The sequence below is a fragment of the Peromyscus californicus genome, unplaced genomic scaffold (assembly GCF_007827085.1).
Source record: "Peromyscus californicus insignis strain IS unplaced genomic scaffold, ASM782708v3 Scaffold_8__1_contigs__length_139910024, whole genome shotgun sequence".
Taxonomy (NCBI): Eukaryota; Metazoa; Chordata; class Mammalia; order Rodentia; family Cricetidae; genus Peromyscus; species Peromyscus californicus.
Window position 1 is genome coordinate 107922733 of NW_026294606.1, and position 21975 is coordinate 107944707.

The 21975-nt window shown below is 43.7% G+C and overlaps 1 long non-coding RNA gene across 1 annotated transcript; it reads right to left on the bottom strand.

Annotated features, from left to right (window-relative positions):
- Window positions 1–16356: 16356 nt before the first annotated feature.
- LOC128103042 (uncharacterized) lies at window positions 16357–20785 on the bottom strand. Its single transcript, XR_008215622.1, has 3 exons — window positions 20474–20785; window positions 18002–18177; window positions 16357–16529 (listed from the first exon to the last, which is right to left on the bottom strand). It is a non-coding gene; the product is annotated as an uncharacterized LOC128103042 (long non-coding RNA).
- Between the last annotated feature and the right edge of the window lie 1190 nt (window positions 20786–21975).

The window sequence follows — 21975 nt, forward strand, 5'->3', positions numbered from 1 at the left end:
TGCTCGCAAGTCTCTTGACCTGGCATGGTGCTTGGGGTCACACAGACTTGGCTAGGCAAAAAGGAAGACTAGAGTCCAAATGTCTATAGGGCCTGGGTTCCAGAGCTGGGGCAGCCTCTGACTCTGGGTGAGACCTGGGGAAAAGTGCTTCTGGTCCTAAGGATTGTGGAGTGAGAGTACTCCCCAGATCTGCCTTCCCACGAGCTCATGATTCTGAATGCATATAACATCTCCCCTTGTGGAACCTGCATCCCAACAGTTGTCCGAAACTTACATTTCTCAGGTCGTGGACCCAAGCCACTGTCTTCCCTAGTCTCCGTCTTTGTTGCTTGGTCCTGCAGGTCGTGTCCACTCTGCAATGATGGTGCTGAGCAGGCCTCCATGGAGAGCTGTGCTCCTCTCACTGCACTTCAGGCAAAGGAAGGCTGAAATCCGGCCCAACCTCTGCTTGCCCCATCATGTCCTCCCCGCAGGACCATTTTCTTCTGCGTACTCTTACAATGGCCCATCAGCTACCCTGGCCTTAGTGTGGTATCTGACCCAGAGGTTCTTATTTTATTTTTTTAACTTTTCTTATGATGAGGAAGGGTAATATTGGGAGATCTGCTCAGTTTCCAAAACTGTGAAGCCTCAGTTTCCAAAACTGTGAAGTTTAGAAAGTGAGCTGATCCGTCTCCTCTGCTCTTTCACGCTTGGATCACCTATGTGATGGATAATCTTGGTTATTGACTTGATTGGAGGAGAAATGCCTAGAGACTTAGGAAAGCACATTTCTGGGTATGACTACACTGGCATTTCCAGAGACAAGTCCCGCTGACTGTGGTGGCACCATTCCGTAGACTGGAGACTCCATAGACAAGGGACTTAATTGAATAAAAAGGGAGAAAAGAGGAAGCCAAGAGACACAGGTTCTCTCTGATTCCTGGCTGAAATGACATGGATTTCTCTGCTTCATTGTGCCTACCATACCATGAGGGATTGGCACAGTGAGCTAAAAGGAATCTTCCTTCCCTGTGAGTTTGTTTTCTCAGGTGTATGGTCACAAGAATGGTAAAACTGATGCTACCTATGTGACTACAGAATCTGGGACTCCCGAGCTCAACCTTAGGTGTCAATCCTTGGGAGTAATCTACCTTGTGTTTTAAGATGAGGGTCTCTCACAGGGACCCTTACCAATTAGATGGGGCTGGCTGATCAAACTGTCTCCACCTCCCCAGGGCTGGGATCAAAAACATGCACCACCATATCTAGCTTTTTATGTGGATGCTAGGGTTCAACTTCTTTACTGGTAAGTAAATACTTTACCCACTGAGCCTTCTCCCCCGTGCCTGAGCTCAGCCTTGAGGTCTACTGTGCATGTCCACACACCCAGAGCTTCTGCTTGAGCTGGCATGACTCCTGTAGCTGGAATCTGGATTTCCTGGTTGCATGGGCCAGTCTGGTGGAGAGAAGCATCTTTTTCACCCTAGCCTGTCAGCAGTCTGTGCAAGCCATATGGGTTTGTCTTGGCTGCTGAAGGGACAAGAAATCACTTCTTGGTCGGTGTCACCCTGGAGGCCAGGGTGCTGCTATGAATTCATCTAAAGAGTCAGAACAAGGGTAGAGAGGAGGGTGGTTTCCTCTGCCCAGACCGGGAGAACTGTGTCAGCAAGGATCCCAACCTCTTTAAAGGACTACTTTGTGAATTTGTGAAAATCCCTTTCTAGACACTATTGTTCTTTTCCTTCTTCCTGATTGTCCAACTTTTTCCAAGTAAAGCTTGAAGTGGTCATACCAGCAGAATCTGGCTAGGCTGGCTGTCCAGCACTCAGCACATCTCCCAGGTCTTGATGTTTGGCTGTGGGACCCACACTGGGCCTGGGATGGGGCCCCATGTATGCTGAGTTGTCACCTAAAGCAGGCTAATTAGTGAGAAATGCTGCTGGTGGAGTTTCTCTCTGCCCACTAGGGTCCTCCTGGGCTTCCTCCTCACCAGCCTGACTTGGCCTCTGGTAGGGAGAAGTTTCGAAGGCTTTGATGCTCTGACAGTGGCCTCCAGCACAGGTCCCAAGAATACAAGGGCTGGTTGTTCTGTCTTCCAAAAGTCAGTGCTGCTGTTGGCTCCACTTTCCTGGCATGCTTACTATGGCTCCTTCTTATTTCTGCCTCCAACCATCAGAGTCTCCCAGCTTAGTGTAGAGACAGGCTCCTCTCCACCCTTCTTTCCAAAGGGCACAGCAGGGTGGCAAATCAATGGCTTAAAAGACAGATCCATTATGAGTGGAGTAGATAGAGTATTCACAAGTCTTTGTTCCTTCCCTGTGATAGGATTGGGCATCCATACCCCTCTTCACATGACTTGGCAGTGTTTAAGTGTCTTTCTGTAGGAAAGGAGAAATGCTTTTCTCTGCCTCACTGGATTTGGACATGACCAGGACACTAACCATATAGCAAGTAAACAGTTGTGACAAAGCTGTCTTTAATTGTCCTTGTCTGGTTTGGTCAGATTTGGAAGGTTTGTTTATTTTGAACAGAGATAGCCCAGAAGAGCCGCTCATCTTGGAGAGAAATGTAGATGAGAGAGCAGACCCAAACTTACCTATCTCTTCCCCCAAAGCTATAAGCAGAGGTACTCTAGTAAATGTGTAAATTTAAGGGCCGTATATGATGTCACATGTCACAGAAGAACAATGCATGTCATTGTACTGCTAAGACTCTGGAGCTGTTTCTTACACAGCAGCATTTCAGGAAAGCATTTGACTGCCACATGGATAGACTGAATGCTGGGATCGTGTCATTTTGTTTTCTTGATTCATCAGCTCCTTGGTAGGCACAAAGAAAGAATGCCAAAAATGATGTGTTGAATGGAGATAATGGAGACAGGAAGGGTAAACTCTAATGGGATCACAGTGCTTGGTGGGTCTGCCCATCCTAGTCTGGGTATAGACTTCCATGTTCAAGCCATCACTAAGCCCAGTAAAATCTACTGCCAACATTTAGCTTGGATTTGTGTGCATAATTTGTTCATTTTACAGTATTATGATGATTAGTGTTAACTGATAACTGATAACCCTGTGGGAGGTAATCTTGATTATGTTAGTTGAAGTAGGAAGCCCTACCATGGTGGTGGCAACATTCCCTGGCTGGAATTCTGGACTGCTTAAGTAGTGAAAAGGAGATGAGAAACATGAGTCCATCCCTCTCTGCTCCCTGATCATGGATGCAATATGATCAGCTGCTTCAGCCTCCTGCCACCTTGACTTCGGCACCTTGACTTCTCCACCTTGACATCTCCATCATGACTTCTTCACCATGACCTCCTCACCATGAATTCCCCATCATGACTTCTCCACCTTGACCTCTGCACCATGACCTCCTCACCATGAATTCCCCATCATGACTTCCCCACCATGACCTCTGCACCATGACCTCCTCACCATGAATTCCCCACCATGACTTCTCCACTTTGACTTCCCCACCTTGACCTCCTCAACATGACTTCTCCATCATGACTTCCTCTTGAACTGTGAACCAGAATAAACCCTTTCCTCCTGAAGTTGCCTTTTTTTCAGAATATTTTATTACAGCATAAGGGAAATTAAACAAATTTGAATCTATTAAATTTGAATATATTTTTATAACAGCCTACAGCAAAACAAAACCACTTCCAATCAGACTATGGGTTATCAATTTGCAGCCTCTGGTCCACCCATCCTGAATACGCTCCACCTTGGAGCCACTGATACCGACCAAAACTTTCATAAAGAGATCCAAGAATGCAGAGTATGGTCAACCTAGTTGGTATACTTTTTCCCCTGGACAGTAATCCTCTGGTGCTACTAAAATAGTTCCAAATTGACTAAGCAATAGCACTAGATCAAGAACCCAGAGTTTTGGATCTGAATCTTGCTTCTGGTTTGACTGGCTTTGTGTCACTGTGCTGTGAAACATTAGTTGAAGATGTGTTATGCTCATTTATGCTGTGGAATATTTGTTAAACAATGCAAAGATGTGTTGCATTCTTTTATGTTGCATTTGTTTAGCTCTGTAAAACTGTGCTGCTTTGCCTAAAACACCTGATTGGTCTAATAAAGAGCTGAACAGCCAATAGCTAGGCAGGAGAAAGGATAGGCAGGGCTGCCAGGCAAAGAGAATAAATAGGTGGAGAAATCTAGGGAAGAGAGGGAAGAGTGAGAAAAGGAGAAGGAGAGGAGGATGCCAGGAGCCAGCCACCCAGCCACCCAGCCAGCCATGGAGCAAGAAGAAAAGAAAGATATAAAGAATAAAGAAAGGTAAAAAGCCCAGAGGCAAAATGTAGTTAAAGACAAAGGGGATAATTTTAAAAAAGCTAGCTAGAAACAAGTCAAGCTAAGGCCAAGCATTCTTAAATAAGTCTCTGTGTATTTACTTGGGAGCTGAGTGGCAGGCCCCCAAAGAGGAAAAAAAAAACCAAAAAACAAAAAACAAAAAAACAACCCAACTATAACACTGAGTGAATCACTTCCTGTTTTTTCTTATCTATAGTTTTCCCATCTGCATAATGACTTTACTGCTTGTATGCTGAGAAGCTGAGAATCCATGAGCCAGTCATATAACCTCTGCATAGGTCAGCATCCTTACCTAGAAAACAGTGGTCAGCTGCTGGCCTGACCTAGTTAAACAAGTACTGGATAAAATAACAAAAGAAACACTGCCTGCCACTGGAGTCCAATGGTTCTCCTTATGGCTCTACAGGCTTCTGATAATTATAGCAACAACAATAATGAACTGAACATGAGCAGCACTGGATTCAAAGCAGGGGCTGGATTAGCAGGTGAGGGAACTTGCTTGAAATCATCTTGAAAGAGAATAATTAATTCAAATGACTTGAAAGCTAAAGGTTGAGCCAGGGCCTTCTCTGTCTCTATTTCTCTCTTTTCCTCCTCCTCTTTGTTTCCCTTTGGCCCTAATTGTTCTTTGCTTTTGTTATGATTTTTCTTGAGGAGACATGAATAAACACCTGTTTACTCTAGATAGGACACCAGGGATGACCAAATAAACAATTCCAGCCAAGCATCACTTAATCAATCAGCAAATTTACTGGTATTATTTATAGATGCATGGCTGATTTTAAGGCAACTGCATCACCAGAAATCCCACTGCATTACTTTTCTAAACATAGTTTCATTTATTGTTGTTGCTGTTGTTATGTATGGGATAAATATGTATGTGGACATGGCATGCATGCTATAGTGCATGTGTAGAGATCAGAGAACAACTTTATGTAGTTGATTCTCTCCTTACACCTTATTAAGGTTCTGGGACTGAATTTAGGTCATCAGGCTTGTGCTGCAAACACTTTTAGCTGCTGAGACATCTCACCTACCCAGAACTGCATTCTTGAAGCTTCCTGTCCAACATCCAGCAAGCTCTACTAGAGTCTCCTCTCAGCAGTTATTTGTTGGGGATAAATATAACCATGGGAAGGAGTCCTGTGAATCCTGCAACTTTGTGGAGCTTTCTGATCCTTAAAACTTGTTTCCTGATCTTCCTAAGCCTTGTGACTTCTCTCAGCCTCCTGTCAAGACTCCTTCCTCCTTCCAGGAGAGAATTTGGCAGAAACAGCCATACAATAGCTTTACTTCTGTTCTCTATATCTTCATAGAATATGATTGGTGATATTCCAAACAGAAACAAGGTAGCTTAGGGCTCAGATGACTGCTTCTGTGGTGCAGGAGAGGCAAGGCTTTCTGAAAGAAAAGGGCCAAGTTGTCCCTAAATAATCCATTCAACCTGTTGGGATGTTGGGTCAAGCCTTGCTGTGGTGTGAATATGATCTGTCCTCTCTGGAACTCATACTGAAATCTAATCCTCATTATGAGATTTTGAGAGGAGAGACCAAGTGGGGCTTTTGAGAGGTGCTTAGGGCTCAGCCTTCATGAATGGATTAATCCGTTCATTCGATTAATGGATTAAAGGATTTATGGGTTAACAGTCATCTGAGGTGTGATTCTGTAACAGGAACCAATTTGGCTAGGTGTATTGTCTCTCGCTGTGGGATCCCTGCCCTGCTTTTGGACTCTGCCAATCAAGGTATGGCCTCTTGACCTTGGACATGGACCATGAGCCCAAATAAACTTTATAACCTACTCAGTCTGTGGTATTATTAGCAACAGAAAAGGGACTAAGAGAAGTTTCAGGTCACTTGTTTTGGTTCCTAGTGGATTTCACACAGCAGTGTGAAGAAGCAGAGATACTGGCCAGACTCCATGTTGCAGGAATGGCTAACGCATGTTTTCAGGGGGACAGGGAGAACCTGCTGGATTCACTGCCCCAGGGACATCTGTGATGAAAGAATTCGAAGTGAATTTGCATAAAAGCAGAACCACCTGACACATGTGCAGGGAAGCAGAGGCTGGATATTGGATAACAGTAGGCCTGCCTGTGTTTGAGTGACCTGCAAAGAGTGCTTGATGCTGCAGGGGAATTAGCTGCAGTACTTCCTTCATGGGGCGCCTCCCCTGCGACATCTTCTCTCTGACTTCTTTGGTCTAGGGTTGGCTTTGTGCACTGGGCTCAACTCTTGTCTGTGGCCTGTCCTTCCCTTGTGTGCTCGCCTTCCCATGTTCCACACAGCTTTATCAGTCTCTAATGATGCCTGTGACCCAACAGAAGCATGCCTTAGGAGCTTTGTGTCGTGTGTGTGTGTGTGTGTGTGTGTGTGTGTGTGTGTGTGTGTGTGTGTGTGTTTCTTTCCTTTTTTCTTCTGGTCCTGAGACTTGAAATAGGGCTTTATACATCCCAGGCTAGTATTCTATCACTGTGCTACTTTCCAGCCCAAGTTTCAGTCTTGTATGTAGCTCTTCCTAGCCCCATTCTGGTCTCTGCTCTAGACTAAAATAAGCACAGATTGCAGTACGATGCTCTTAGAGTTGAATCCTTTTGCTACCTTTGATTGGCCTAGTGATATTGGATCTGACAGTCACTCTTTCTGGAAGTTAGAATTCCTCCTTCTCTTTTTTTTTTCTCCCACTTATCCTCATTCCTTTCATTCCCCCTTCTTTCCTACTTTCTTCTCTCTTTTCTTCTCCTCCCTTTCTGCCTCCCCTGTATACATGCCTTATAGTGATGTCCTAGGATTAAGATGCACAATGCACCCTGAGGGAGGCACCCAGAACACAGTGGTGTGGAGGGGACTTGAGCCCCTCTATATTGCCTTATGCTTTCCTTATACTCTTGTTGGACAATAAAATGTTTGTCTGAGCCAGGCATAGTGGTGCAGGCCTGTAATCTCAGTTACTCAGGAAGCCAAGACAAGGCTATCAAAAGTTCAGGGCCTGCTGCAGCTGTGAAGTGAGTTGAAGGCCAGCCTGAGTTATGTGCTAAGACACTGTGTCAAATAAAAAGGCAAAGAAAGGCTGGAATGTACCTCTGTCATAGAGTCTCTGCTTAACATGGGTGAGGTGATAGGTTAAATCGCCATGTTACTGGGGTGGCAGAGACAGGGATGATTTCTCTAGTCTTTGTCCTGAGTTCCTGACACAGAGGAGATACAGTTATCACAATTTCTTGAGGAACAGAGTATGTCTTCACTCACAAAACTCTCCACCTCACTCCCAAGCATATATCAAGCATGAAATGACTCAGAATAGGGACTGTCCCCCATAAAGACCAGCAGCCATGCTGACCTCTAGGGAGGGGATGGAGGTTGTCAATCATGTTGCTGTCAGGGAACCCCATACAACTTTAAACCCTGAAATTCAATGGAACTCCCATTTGAAGATACTCTGATATGTAGGGGCAGGGGTGACCAGTCCTGATTCTCTGGAGAAGTGGGTACTAATGTTGTGTCCTTGGAACAATTTTTGTTTGGCTAGTATTCTTTGTAGTAAAATAATGACAAATTTAGAACTTGCTAGAGTTCTGAGAGCTATTCTAGTTAATTGTTACATCTGAGAGGATCATGGGAGCTCCCACATTTGTTGCCAACTGTCTAGAAATACAGGTGGCCTGGGGACTCTTACTTTGGCTGGTATTTAGGGAATGGACATGTCATGGAGGATGGAGCCCCTATCTAGCAAACTTTGGCTGGCTCTGGATGGAATTGCAGTTTCTGCTGAGAGTAGAAGCAGAATAATTGTCCACCAGGCTGTACGCCTTTGGGGACCGGTCCTGGGGTACATTTATTTCTGCTCTTTATTTGACGAGAAACTCTTATTTATTCTGTAAAACCCATACCAAAGGCCCATACCTCAAAGGCTTTCTTTGTCAACTTACTGTGGACAATTGTAAAACTGCATTTAAGGAGAATCATACAAGCAGCTCCCATGTGCCTCACCAACTTCCTGTTGTTCTCATCCTTGACTACCTTGAACTCCCAACTTTCTAGGACTCCTCATGGGTCTTTGTAGGGAGAACTAAAGTGTCTTTTGGGGTCAAAAGCATAAAAACCAGGCCATGGTTATTCTCTAGGGAGAGCTGGCAGACCTGGGGTTTGGCTGCCTTGCATCAGTGACTTGTATACAGATGAAAATGGATCAGGAAATGCACTTACATAAAGCTGAGTTGGCACAACAAGCAAATTCACAGAGAACTGTGTTGTTGGAAATAATAAGACCAGCATTGTACAGAAGGCAGCAGATGGGAAAGAACATGTCTTGTCAGCCAGGACTTGGTTTTAACAGCCCTGTGTTAGTTAAGGGCTGTTATTTCTCCCTGAGTGATGGTGGAGGCAGGGCCTAGGTGTCAGCCAGGAAGTAGTCATAGGTTGGGAGTGGAGTGAGAGGAAGGAAGCACAGGGTTCAGGCTTGCTTACCCATCTCCTCCTCATCTCTCTCTTCCTCTTCCACTTCTGCATGTACATGTTTGTATATATGTACCCATATGTGATCATATGTGTAGAGGCCTGAGGTCAAGGTTGAGTGCCTTTCTAAGTCCCTGTCCACCTTATTTTTTGAGGCAGGGTCTCTCCTTGAACCTGGAGCACACCAATTGGCTAACCTGGCTGCCTAGCAAGCATCAGGTTTCCTCCCCCATGCTAAGATTATAGTCAAGTGATGTTGCTTTTAAATATGGGTGTTGAGGTTTCAAACTCAGGTCTTTGCACTTACAAAGTCCCTTATGACAGCCATTTTCCCAGCCTTATCTTAAAGTTTTTCACTCAGTCCTCCCTCTCTCCCTTTCTCTTTTCATTCAATCTTCTGCCTGCGAGCTCTTCCTCTGTGCTGAATGGAGGTAGTGGTTGATGATATGGACAAGAACATGTAATTAGAAACACTTCCTGAAGGCCTAGCCCACGGCAAACACAGTCCAAATGTTTTCCATGTCCTCACTCATTCATTTCTAACACAAAATGTGTTGGAGCCTGTCTCTGTATTAGCTGCTGGCTAGATGGAGAAACCAAGAACCAGAGAAACTCTTTTCTAAGGTCACACAGCTACTAGACATGCAGAGCAGATTAAGGTGCATGGCCACCAGTTTGCTTGGACTCTCATAGGCCAAATTTAGATAACAGTTTTGAGCATCCAGTACATTAATACAGTTTTCACTAGTCCATGCTTCCTTCTAGATGGAGCAGGGGGAATTCTTTACAGAAGAATGCCAATTAATTAATGTGGAGCAAATGGGGAAACTATAATTTACAACCCCAGTGCAGTCATGGATTCAAGCCCAGATCACAAGGGATGCTGAGATTATCGGGGGAACATCATATCCATATGTTTCCCAAGATTAACTACACATTACGAGGGATAGATGGCCTTTTGTAGATGAGAGATCTGGTAGTCACTTCCTTAACTGAGTGATTAGACTCTGCATCAGCAAGTGTGGAAAACATGACATCAGGGGCCTTTCTTTGTGATTCAGGGAAAAGTCTAAGACAACACCTGCATAGGATTCTTGCCTATAAAGTTTGCTCTGAATCTACCAAGAAAGCAAATACACAGGTCTACAGCATTTCAAACCATCGTTCTTCATCATAAAGGAAAGCCATCAGACTTTGTTGACTTCCCATGGGAGGCCTTACTCTCTTTGAGGAGTGGATGAAGGGTAGGGTGGGGGGAGGTGGGGAGGGACCAGGAGGAGGGGGAAGGAGGGAGAACTGTGGTTGGTATGTTAAATGAAAAAAAAAAAACCTTTTAAATTAAAAAAAAAAAAGGAAAGCCATTGTTCATGAGAGACATGAAAATGCATTGGTATGTATATCACTTAGCAAAGATGTATGTGAGTGCATACATTATGTAAATATGTATATACTTATGTGGAAATTTATATACACACGTGTAATGTGTGTATATATATATAAAACATATAAATAAGTATGCACATATATGTGTGTGTGGTTTATGCATATATATGCAGTGTAAATATGCATGTGTATATATACATGCACATATGTATATATATATATATATATATATATATGTATGGAGTAAGTGCTAGATGTAATTCTTTAAAATTTTTCATTTTTAAAATATTTTAATTTGTTCTTTGAGAAGTTCATACATCCATACTATGTATTTCAATCATATTCATCCCCTCCATCCGCCCAACTCCTCTAAGATCCCCTCTCATCCACCCTCAACTTCAAGATCCACTCCCACATCCATCTCCCAACCTCATGTCTTCTTTTTTTAATAATTTATTATAATTCATTATTGAATTCAGTTAGTGCTGCCCATAAAGACAAGGGTGTGAGGCATCCACTGAAGTATTGTCAACCTACTAGGGACCACACACCTAAAAATAAACTAAACAAAAACAAAACAAACAAATGAAAACCCTCTCCTTCCCCTAGCAACCATTAAGTATCAAAGTCAGCTGAAATTCTAAACTTGTGAATTTTATTTGTGATTGTTCAGGGCAATGATTTTTTTTTTTTTTAGGAGATGCAGGCTTACATGCTTTCAAATGTTTTATACAGTGCATATGCACATGCTTGCAAAGAAAACATGGAGAACATTAATAATTGGTGGTCAGATGAAGAGAGTGTCGAAGTCTATTGTTCTTTCTTTCAGCTTTTCTATAGGCTCAACCATTTTCAATGGAAAACATGAGGAAAATGAGTCAGGAAGTAAAACATGACCCTGTGGATTGTGGTGAGTGAGACTTGGTAAGTCCTGGAGTTGAGATGGTGAACTTGAGAGTAGATGGGAAGGGTGGAAGAATGATTGTTTTCAAAGTCACACCCACACTTGGTGAGTCTGCTAGCTCTGCAAGGTGGGCAATGAAAAATCTGCAGTCTCAACCTTTCCCTCAACTATCCTCCCCCCAGAGGAGACCACCTTTCAGACTTGAAGATGACTCTTGGCATGCACCCCTGTGTATACAATAACTGCCCATATTGTGTGCCTTACCTTCTCAGCTTTGAACATTATTGGCTGCTGTCTTAATTGAGAAAGAAGAGGTTGAGCTGTCTCTAAGTCTCACACACCCTTTATTCTCCCCCAGCCTGGTCATATGATTCCATCATCATTTTCATTAGATCCATCTTCAGTTTTCATTCTTTCATTCAGACTACATACATGGTATCCAAAAAAAACCAAAAAACCAAAAAACCAACCCCCCCCCCAAAAAAAACCCAAAAAACAAACACAAACAACAACAACAACAAAACAAAACAAAACAAAAAAACACCAAACCCAACCTGTCAGGTTTACTACTAGTTTTGTTGTTGTTGTTGTTGTTTTTGTTTTGGCTTGCACATAGTCTCAGGAGAGAATTATTTAAAAAGATGAAATGCCTGTGCCCAAAGAGGGAAAAGGAGACTTAGATAATTAGCAGGAAGTTTACGGCAGAGTCAATGACTCATATGTAGAATCCAAACTTATGGAAAGAAAAAACAATTAAATCTAGGATAAATGTTTTAAAAAGTAGTAAAAATAAAAAAGGAATCACATTTCTCCACTCCAGGCGTCTGTGTGGGAGATACAGAGAATGGAACATTTTGGAATGTTCGGCAGAGTCAGGGAGTCTGGGGCTACAAGAAGTGGATGTGAGTCACAGTCACAGCCCATGCCTACTGAGCACCCTTCACTTGGTGCCTGGGCTGAGTCAGCCTGTACTTCACAGAATCCCCAGTTGCTGGCTGCTGAGCCCTTTGGCAACCCACATTGTAAAGGTCCTGCCTCTCACCTCCCCGCAGCTCTAGCCTGCATCCCCTAGGGTCTAGATTATCCCTTCTTCTTTATCCTCTGTTGTCACTGTTCCTTGGCTGTCATCTCCTTGTCCAGCCTCTTTATGTTCACTGCTTTACTTATTTATATTCTAAAATCTATTTGTCCTCAGCTCTATGGGACTTTGGGAGGGAGACAAGGTAACTGTGGCACTTCCTTTTTTAATTTTCAATTTGTCTCCTCTCTCCTTGGCCCCACTGTGAACAGAAGTCTTGTCCTTCCCCAGATGCCTGGGGCCAGGGTACTATTGTGAACAAGTGCCTTGATGTACTTTGGATCCAGGCTTTCTTGAACTGCAGAGTAAGGCTGAGCCCGTTTCACAGGTGGGGACGTCACCTGTCCTTGAGGTTGCACTTCCTCAGTGCCCAGAAGGCAGCTTCGGCCTTTGACTTGGCACCTATGTCACGATTTCTTTGTCCTTTAATGGAGTCAACATTTATGGGCTGTGTTTCTGTTTTGAAATTAATTGGGACCATCGAAGAAGGGAAGAAGAAAAAAAAAAAAAAACAGAGTGATGCAGCCATGGGCCTATGGACTCCAGCCTCCAGCCACAGCAGCTGCAAAGACCTCCTGCTTTTGAAGTGGCTTTCTGCTCTCTGAAATATTTAATGAAGGCACGCTGCAGACCAGGCGAGGGAAGGTCTCTGAACCTGTTGGCCTCCCTTCTAAAGCGAGCTGCCCTGCGTTCTGTAACAAAGAGCCCAGAAGCACTGGGAGGGCTGCTGGTGGCTTGGGAGCACCACAGAGGCGTGTCTGCTCCTCTGGTCAGGTTGGCGCTGGCCTTTCAGCCACCTGCTGCTCTGACTCCCGCTCACAGGCAGCTGCATTGTCTCTGCTGAAGCTGTCTGTGATCTCCAGAATGAAACATTCCTTCCTGTGGTCTGCTAGGGTTCCTCCCCCTGCTTTGGACTTGAACATCTTTGTTCCTCTGCTCTTACAGAGCAGAACACACATCCTCATGGGATGTGATCTTTTCGTTTATAATTCCACCAAATTCCATGTAATTGTTTCTTATAAAGTTTAGTTCCCAGAGACACAAGGTCTCCTTCTCCTGTTGCCCAATATCTCCTTCATGCTGTTTCCTTACTGCTGCTTCTTCAGGAGGGCATGATTCATGTGCTTCACATTTGTCTGAAGATCAAGTCCCTCCCCAGTTCAACCTGTTGTGAAGAATGTCTTTTCTCAAGCAGAAACAGAGGCAAGCCTTTTCCTAGCCTTAGTCCTTCACTGGCTCTGCCTTAGCAAAGAGGAAAAAGGACAGTTCAATCTAACCTATTGGAGGCACTTCCAAAACATCGGCTCTTCATCTGAATCTAGGTGCTGTACAACCCACTCCCCTGCCTGCCTTTCTGGGTTTGGAACTGTAACGCTCCAGTAGGACTGTGTATTTGAATATACCAGGCTCTGTTTTTACCCACTTACTCACCCTCTGGTCACTGGATTGCTGTGTACCAGGGGTCAGTTGTATAGCAAATATTCTAGATCCGTAATGTCATATATCTATATCATAAAACCCCCTTACTAGTAGTGAGGATGGACAGATGGCTCAGCTGTTAAGAGCACTTCTTGCTCTTGTAGAGGATCCAGGTTCTGTCCCCAGTACCCACACAGCAGCTCACAATCATCTGCAACCCCAGCTCCAGAGGATCTGACGTCCTCTTCTGGCTTGTGTATTAAGATATCCTGTGTGGTTTTATCCTGACTTTGAAGTTCAGCATCTGTGTTCTACAGACAGCACATCCTGATCACAATGGTTACAAGTGCTGTGACGACTGTGTTAGATGTAGCTTCCATGCTGGGTGGGAGGAGACACTGGGAACAGGATAGTAAATGAAAGCACACCTTCTGCAGCCCTCTAGACTTTTCTGGTTCTGAGCCTGTTGGTGACTATTTCTCATTAGGGTAGTGGTTGATCTGTGGGATGAAAGCCTGATTCGCACTCTGCCCTTTACTGATTGTAATAGATAGTGGCTGCACCAGTGATGTCCATTTGTGAATTGCCAAGTCCTATGAAAAGGCTACTGTATAGTGGCACAAGTTGCTTCACAGACGTGATTAAGGAAACAAGAGTCGAGGGCAGATTTTTCTCAGTTAACCGGGAAGTTCCAAGTCACAAGCACTCAGAAGCAGATCAGATTTCCTGGATTCAGAGAGCTGGAGAGACAGCAGCAGGAGAAGGTCACAGCCCAGATTTCTGGCTGTAAAGATGGAGATGGGGACATGAGCCAGGGAATCAGGAGGCCTCTAGAAGCTGGAAAACGTGAGGAAACAGATTGTTCGGTGTTGTATCCGGAAAGATCACGGCCCTGCTGACACCTTGCTCTTAGCCCAGTGAAACCTCTGTTGGATTTCTGTCTTACAGAAGAGTAAAATAATAAATATGTGATTCTTTGAGTTACAAAATCTGTGGTGATTTGTTATGGCAGCAGTAGAAAACTAATACACTAGCTTTGGGGCTAAGTGATGAATAATTCACCTTTCTGAGATTCAGAAATAAGTTATACCTAACTCAAGGGATTTTCAGAGGATAAAAATGAGGCACCAGCTGCAAAGTTCTTAGTCCAGTGCCCAGCTCATCATAAAAGCTCACTGACTGTCAGATGGAACTACACGGGTTGTTATGATTTCCCATAGTGGCCTGTGTCTGGAGTAGGGGTTTCCACAAGCACTTGTTGCACAAGTTAAGAATGGGCTGGTCTCCTATTGTGACCTCCTCTGACATGGTTGTCAGCCTGGTAGAGATCATCAGCTCCGTTTTTTTCCTGAGTGTGGAACCCGAGTGGATTTGGGTGGAATGCAGTCAAACATGTTTTACTTGAGTGGTTATGCATTTTAATATGCATTGGGAAAATATGGCTGGCACATCAAATCCATAATTCACAGATAAAGGATAACAAAGGAAATCCATTTTTAAAATGTGTTATATAAACCCCAGCTCCTGTGGTGAGGGACTGAAACCCTAGTCTGTGCAGCTGTCTCATTCTAGAGATAAGGCAGCTGGGGCTGAGGTTGAGGGATGGACTGTGTGTGACCACGAAGGAGCTACATCCCTCCATTCCCCAGCTTATTGGGTGATGTACTGACCTGAGTGAGATAAATATCAGATTCTTTTAACTGAATCTCAGGAATGAAAAGCCGTCTAAGTGAATCTGACTTGTGTTTTACAATCAAGGGACATCCTTTGCCCAATCTGATCTCAGCTTTCCTCATTAGGTCTCCAAGCCAGGACTAGAAAGAGTGTACATAGGGCCTTCACATTTGTTGGAACTCTTTTTTTGGCTACTAACCTAGAATTTGACTGCAGATGGCCAGAAGGGGTGTATTGGCTCACTGGGGACAAAAGAGTATGAATACATTCCAGGAAGAGAAAAGACATCACTGGGTATTAGGCACTATCCACACCAGAGGTTGGCCACTCCCATCCCATTCTGTTCCTTTCTCATCTTTTCCTTCCCATGTCAATGGCTTCCTACTGCTCTTGGACTTCATCTCAGAAATATGAGATAGAATCTGACCCTGGTTTCCAGTTCTAATGTGGGAAATCCTAGAAAAGGGCATCTACTGATTTAGATATGGCTTGAATATCAATACCTGGAACAGATACCTATATTCAGTGGAGATGAGGCAGGGCCAAGGCCAAGGCCAAGGCCAAAGATAACGTTGGCTGCCTTACCTCAAGCTCTAGGATGCTGTTTTGCAAAGATGATAATGATAAGACCTGTTTAGAAGCCCACTTCACACGGTGAACTAGCTTGTTGGTCACAGATCAAAGCTAGTTATCTACTTATCAGTCTTAAAATACTCTATTACATGTTGGTTTATTTACTTCATATGCACACTGTGGGGTGTGTGTGTGTGTGTGTGTGTGTGTGTGTGTGTGTGCATACTTGTGCCACAGCCTGTGGGAGGAGGTCAGAAGACAACTTCTCAGGTTGGTTCTCTTTCTATTATGTGGGTCCCTGGGATTGAACTCAAGTTGTTAGACTTGGCACTCAGTGCTATTTAACAGAGCTGTTTTGCCAGCCAGGGTTTTTGTTTTTGTTTTTTGTTTTTTTATCTTGAGAATACTCCCAACTTCTCTAAGCCCCAGTGTCCCCAACTATAAACGAAGTGATTGTGACACTTATTTTTCAAGATTTTAGGATTGTGGGATATTATAAGTGAAAATATCTAGTGCACAGGAAAGGATCAAGAAAACTTTCCTACCTTTTCTCCCAAGAGACCATTTTTTTTTCCTCCTGGATTTTTGCTTAAGAAGCAGATTTCATAGCTTGTGATTGAAATCCTTTTCTTATTATTTCTTCCTGTTGATTGGAAAGACACCAAACCAGTTCCCTGCTATAATTACTTCTAAGGCTGGTTTTAAAACATACTGGGTTAATGATAATTGGAGAACACCTAGGACATGAAAAAAAAATATGTAGGTCAGGCTAATAGTGACTGCTGGAGTTCCTGAAATAAACATGATGGAAATGGGCTGGGGAAAGCACATTATGCAAAATGCTAGAATGAGTGGGAGGAGATGGGGAAGGGAGGCATCCGTTTCTTCTGGGGAAACCACCTGGAAGATGGCATGGGACAATGATCTCAATAGGAGGACCCCTATTTCACAAGAGTTAGGTCTATTCTCTTGCAGGATATCTGTGTGACAACATCTGACACTTAAGAAACTTCTCAGCATGGTTTAGCTGGGTGCCGAGGGGGGCGAAGAAAGTACTCATGGGCAGGAGGGAAGCCACGTGTCCAGGAGCCTGGGAGATTTCTGGGTTGGGTAGACAGTCTACCTAATAGGCGAAAAAATCAAACCTGCCCCCCAGAAATTCCTAAGACCTATGGAAAGGACGGTGGGGTTGGAGTGCAAAAATGCAGAGAAGTCATGAGGGGGAGGGCGGGGAGGGAGCCACATTGATCACTACTCTTGCGTCTCTGCACCTGTCAGCTACCCATTCACCCTTCCTCTTGCTCATCTATCTTGCTGCACACGGAATTCAGTTCCAGTATGGAGGGAGGGCCGAGGGGCTAATCAGTCAACGCTGGAGAAATGGAAGTGAATCTGACAATGCCTTTCCCGTATCACCGAGGGCATTACCATATATTTTATACAAAGCACAATGTAGAAGGGAAGCTTTTGCCCTGCACACATGGAAGCAGGAAAACAAGGAAAAATATTTAGAATACACCTCACATACTTGGAAACTCTATCCATCAACACTACTATTCCTGCCTCCTTCTCTTTTCTTTCCTTAAGCTTTGTTCTACAAATAGCCTCCTGATTCCTCTGGGGAGATTTGCTAGATTCTGTTTGAATTGGGGTGCACAGAACAATTATTTTTCCCAGTGCACTGCTTCCCTGTTACTGACTTACTCTTTTAAGAATATTGCATTTTGACCTGGTAAAAAGATCAAGGCCTAGCCAGTCTGGCTCTCACTTGCCTTTTGAGTTTTGTGGGCAGTGGCATGAATTAGTGGGAAGGATGCTTGCCAGGAATTCCGAACCCTAGCTTCCAGTCCTTGTTCTGTGTTGTGAGTCATTTCCTGTCCCTCGTTGGGTTGTATCATGTCTGTCTCCCTCAGCTTTATCCTTCCAAGGTCATTCAATTTTGTCACTGGGGTATCTTTGCTTCTGAGTGAATGTCTTTGGTGCAACATTTTCGACCTCCTTCCCCCAGTAGAGGGGATTTTGCAAGGTGGCTACATCTATAAATGTTTGAAAGAGCCACTTCAAGCCACTTTAAAAAAAATCAAATCCTGCTCCCTAATACAATGTTAACAGTGCTCATGGCACTTAGAGCACACCAAATGCAGCTGCTGACAGAAGAAGCCATGTGGCCCTTTAAAACATGTGTATGTGTGTGAAGCTTTGGCCTTACCGACAACTTAAGACTTGATCTTGACTTCAAGGGGCACACATTTCATGATGGAGGTGAGACTGCATCCTGATACTGGCAACATTCAAAGGGCAGCATTGCATGGTCATGGGTCTTCTACAGAGAGTGGAGTTGGGGTGTTCCTGTATTTTGAGGTGGTGGTGGTATGGAACTAGAATCTGAAGGAACAAGTAGGAAAGCAACAGGTGAAAAGAAGTAAAGAGGCAGAACTCGATCCAGAAGATTTGAAGGTCTTCAATGAATACTCAGGTACAGGTGGCCCTTGGAGTTTAATTGAAGAATAAGAGTCAAGAGCTGGGCTCTCCAGCTACAAACCCTTCAGTCTACAATGGTGACCTTCCTGCATGATACACTAGTGCAAAATGGCCCCAAAGTCATGGGAGTAACCTGTAGGACTGGATTTAAGACCCACTCTATGAGATAGAACCCAGGCCTGTCTGTTCTTGGATGGTCAAGAACCTGAGACTAGACAGGCCAAGGACTTAGGGGAAATCCAAATATTACCTTTCTTCTGCTAAAGGAATGTAGCAATAAAATGACTCACAATGACATTCTGGTATACTCATAGATCAGTGTCTTGCTCAGTCAGCTACCATCACACAAGCTTTCTCCTACCATATGGAAACAAATACAGAGACCTACATCTGGACAATGTGCAGAGACTGAGAGACCTTAGACCACTCATTCCCCAGTGGAACGACTCCATCAAATCCCTCCCCTCAGAGCTCAGGGATTTCCACGGCAGAGGAGGAGGAAGGATTGTAAGAGCCAGTGGGGATGGAAGACACTAAGGAATCAAGGCCTTCTAGATACAACAGGCCTGACACACACATGAACTCGCAGAGACTGTGGCAGCATGCATAGGGCCTGGACAGGTCTAAGCCACATGGGATCTTAGCATTGAGAGGGGAAGAGGACATGTGCAAAGGAAAAATTAGTTTTCTCCCATGGAGTCTCCCTGAGTATATTTAAGGGCATGGGCCCTGTGCCCAGCAGTAGACGGCCAACACAAAATGAACTCAATGATATTTTTGTGGAAGCTTTTTGTCTCTTCATACTTTATCTGGGCATTTTTCTACTTTAAAGATCTTTTGCTTATATATTGTGGTTTCTGATTTTATGTTCTTTGGATTCTCTGGGTGTGTGAATGTGTGTGTGTGTCTGAGTCTATGTGCTTCTTGTGCTTTTCTTTGGCTCACTTTTTCTGTTTGTTTTGTCCTGTTCTGGTTTGTTTGTTTGTTGTTGTTATTGTGTTGTATGCCTGTTTGTTTTCTAATCAGAGAGGAGAGAGAGAGAAGTGGGGTGGATTTGGGTGTGTGGGAAGGAACTGGGAGGAGTTAGGAGAGAAGAAACTCTGATCAGAATCTATTGTATGAAAAAAAAATCTATTTTCAATTAAGAAAGAAGAAGAGCTGAATTCTTTGGAACCCTGGATAGTGAGCAGAGCAGAGTCTGTTTCACCTGAAAACAAAGAAATTTTGAGGAGTATTAAGAAAGGGAATGAGGCAATGTCTAAATGTGAGGTTTTTGGTTTTTTTAAAGCAGAGCTTAGATAATGACCAGGGTGCATATGGTTCACTTGGATGGTGATCCCAGGCAACAGATAGGATATGGAGAAGTCATCCAAGGAAAGGTAAGGAGTGACAGAATGCATTTTTGAATCAGTTAACTATCAGATCTCAGCGTTGTTGAAGGTCTTTTATATGAATTGTACAGAACACAGCCCAGAACTGTCACGCTAAAGAGTGAAGCCAAGGGACTTGCTTCCGTGGTTGGAATGTGAACTTTACAGGCAACAATTCCTAATACTTTGGGTTGCATCTACCCTTGGAGTTAGCTATAACTTTGGGGAAAGCCCAAGTATAAAAAAAACAGAGTGACATCTCAATGTATCCTTAAGGTGGGATGTTGGATATGGCCATGAGATTGTCCATCACATCTGCTCTTAACTCAGCTGCCCTTTGGGGGTATGAGGCATCTGTTATGCATGTAGCCAGATTTAACTTTTAGAGTGTAACTTTGGTATTAATGAGTGTGCATTGGAAGGGGCAAGGTCAGCAGTAGGCAAACACAGGTTATGGGAAAGAATTTTCCAGTAGTTTTCTAGTCTCTTCAAAGCTATCGAATTTGAATACTTCTTTGAATCAGGATCCAAAGGAAAATGCAGGGTAGCAGTGGCTACAGGTCCATCCAAAAGGAAGATAGTGTGAGAGGGGAAAGTTAGTTTAGTCTATGTTAAACAGTGTTGTTCTAAGTCATTGTATCTTCAGGCTTTATCTTTGGAAGTGCTTAACAGAAAGATAAGTGAGGTTAAATGCCAAGGGACTGATTTCAGTTTTAACCATTCCCTCTTTCCAGAACTCATGGACAGCAGGGCAATACTTGTGGAATTACAACTCTTAAGCTTTAGAGCTGAAACTTCTCTTATTCTGGTTGGTATCGTCAGACACTCACCTTGTTCGGGGAAATTAAAGATGAAATCAGAGCTTTCAAATATCCTGTGGGGTATATTGATGTAAACGTGGTCCATCCACATCAGATGCCTTTGCTCTAGGGAAAGTAAGGTTATCGTATTTCTTTTTCTTGAGGAGAAATACCGTTTAGAGCCAAGGGAGGTTTGTCCTGTGCATTCCCAGCGTCTCCCATGGCATGGAGATAATCCCTCTCTTTCTTTCACACTCTCTTCCTGCTGCTTGGAGGAAATGACTCTTCACTGGTTTCAAAAGCAGCTTTCCTTAGTCTCTGAGGGGAAGAAATTCCTTGCCATTCTTCGGCTGTAAAAAAATGACAGAAAACTCAGGAAAGGGCAAGGTCAGAGCAGCAGTTACTCTGTTCCCTAGAAGTTCTTAGACCACAGCTCTGGCCTTCGCCTATTTACTGCTGTGAGGTTGTAGTGTCTGTAATTACAGGTGTGTTCTCTTTGCCATCTCTTCTGCCTGTGTAAATAACACTAGTCTGCATTTCAGGCTCGGCCCTCTGTCTCCATCAGGGTATTTTGAACACCTGGGTCTATAGAGCATCCTGCCACTGATGTCAAAGGACCACGCCTATCCTTTTCCCCTTGGCCTGGCCTATCCTTTATCCTGTGGTTATTTTCAGAGACAGGTGAGTTTTAGGCCATTTTTTTCTCTGCGGGAGAGGGGTTTAATCTTTCTAGATCACAATTCCAGTGCATTTGTGTTGATGGACTAAAGGACCCAAGGCTTCCTTTCAAATATATATATATATATATATATATATATATATATATATATATATATATATATATCAATATATATATATATTTATCAATATATATATATACACATATATATGGTGTTGGTGTGTGTAGTGTGTGTTTATGGAAAATGTATGTATGTCTTTTCTTGCCATGTGCTTATGTACACACATACAGAGAGACCAAAAGAGGATGTCAAGTGTCTGGCTCTGTCACATTCTGCCTTATTCCTCTGAGGCAGTCTCTCACTGGCCCTAGAACTTAGGCTGGTGGCCAACAAGCCCCAGTGATCCTGCAGTCTCTACTCCCCCTACTGGAGTTACATGCACACGTGGCCATGCCAACATTTTACATAAGTGCTGAAATGCAAACTTGGTCCTAACATTTGTGCAACAAATGCTCTTACTCACGGAGCCACCTCCTCAGCCATCAGTGAAACTTTCACAGAACCCTGGCATTGTATGCTTAATAAACATTTTCTAAGTGAACACATGATTTTGCATCGGCAAAGCCGATACTAATTATAATAGTAATTAGAACAATCAGAGCATAATGCAGAGTAAAAGTACAGGAAGGAATGAAGATATTTGAGATGATGGTAGAACACTGAACACAACACAAGAAACTTTTAAATGCCAGGTCTATGTGACAGCAGGTTGGACATCCATGAAGCTAGCCTTAGTGGTGGTTATCTTTAAGAACCAGGACTATAGATTTGCTGTTCCATGTTTCAAACGTT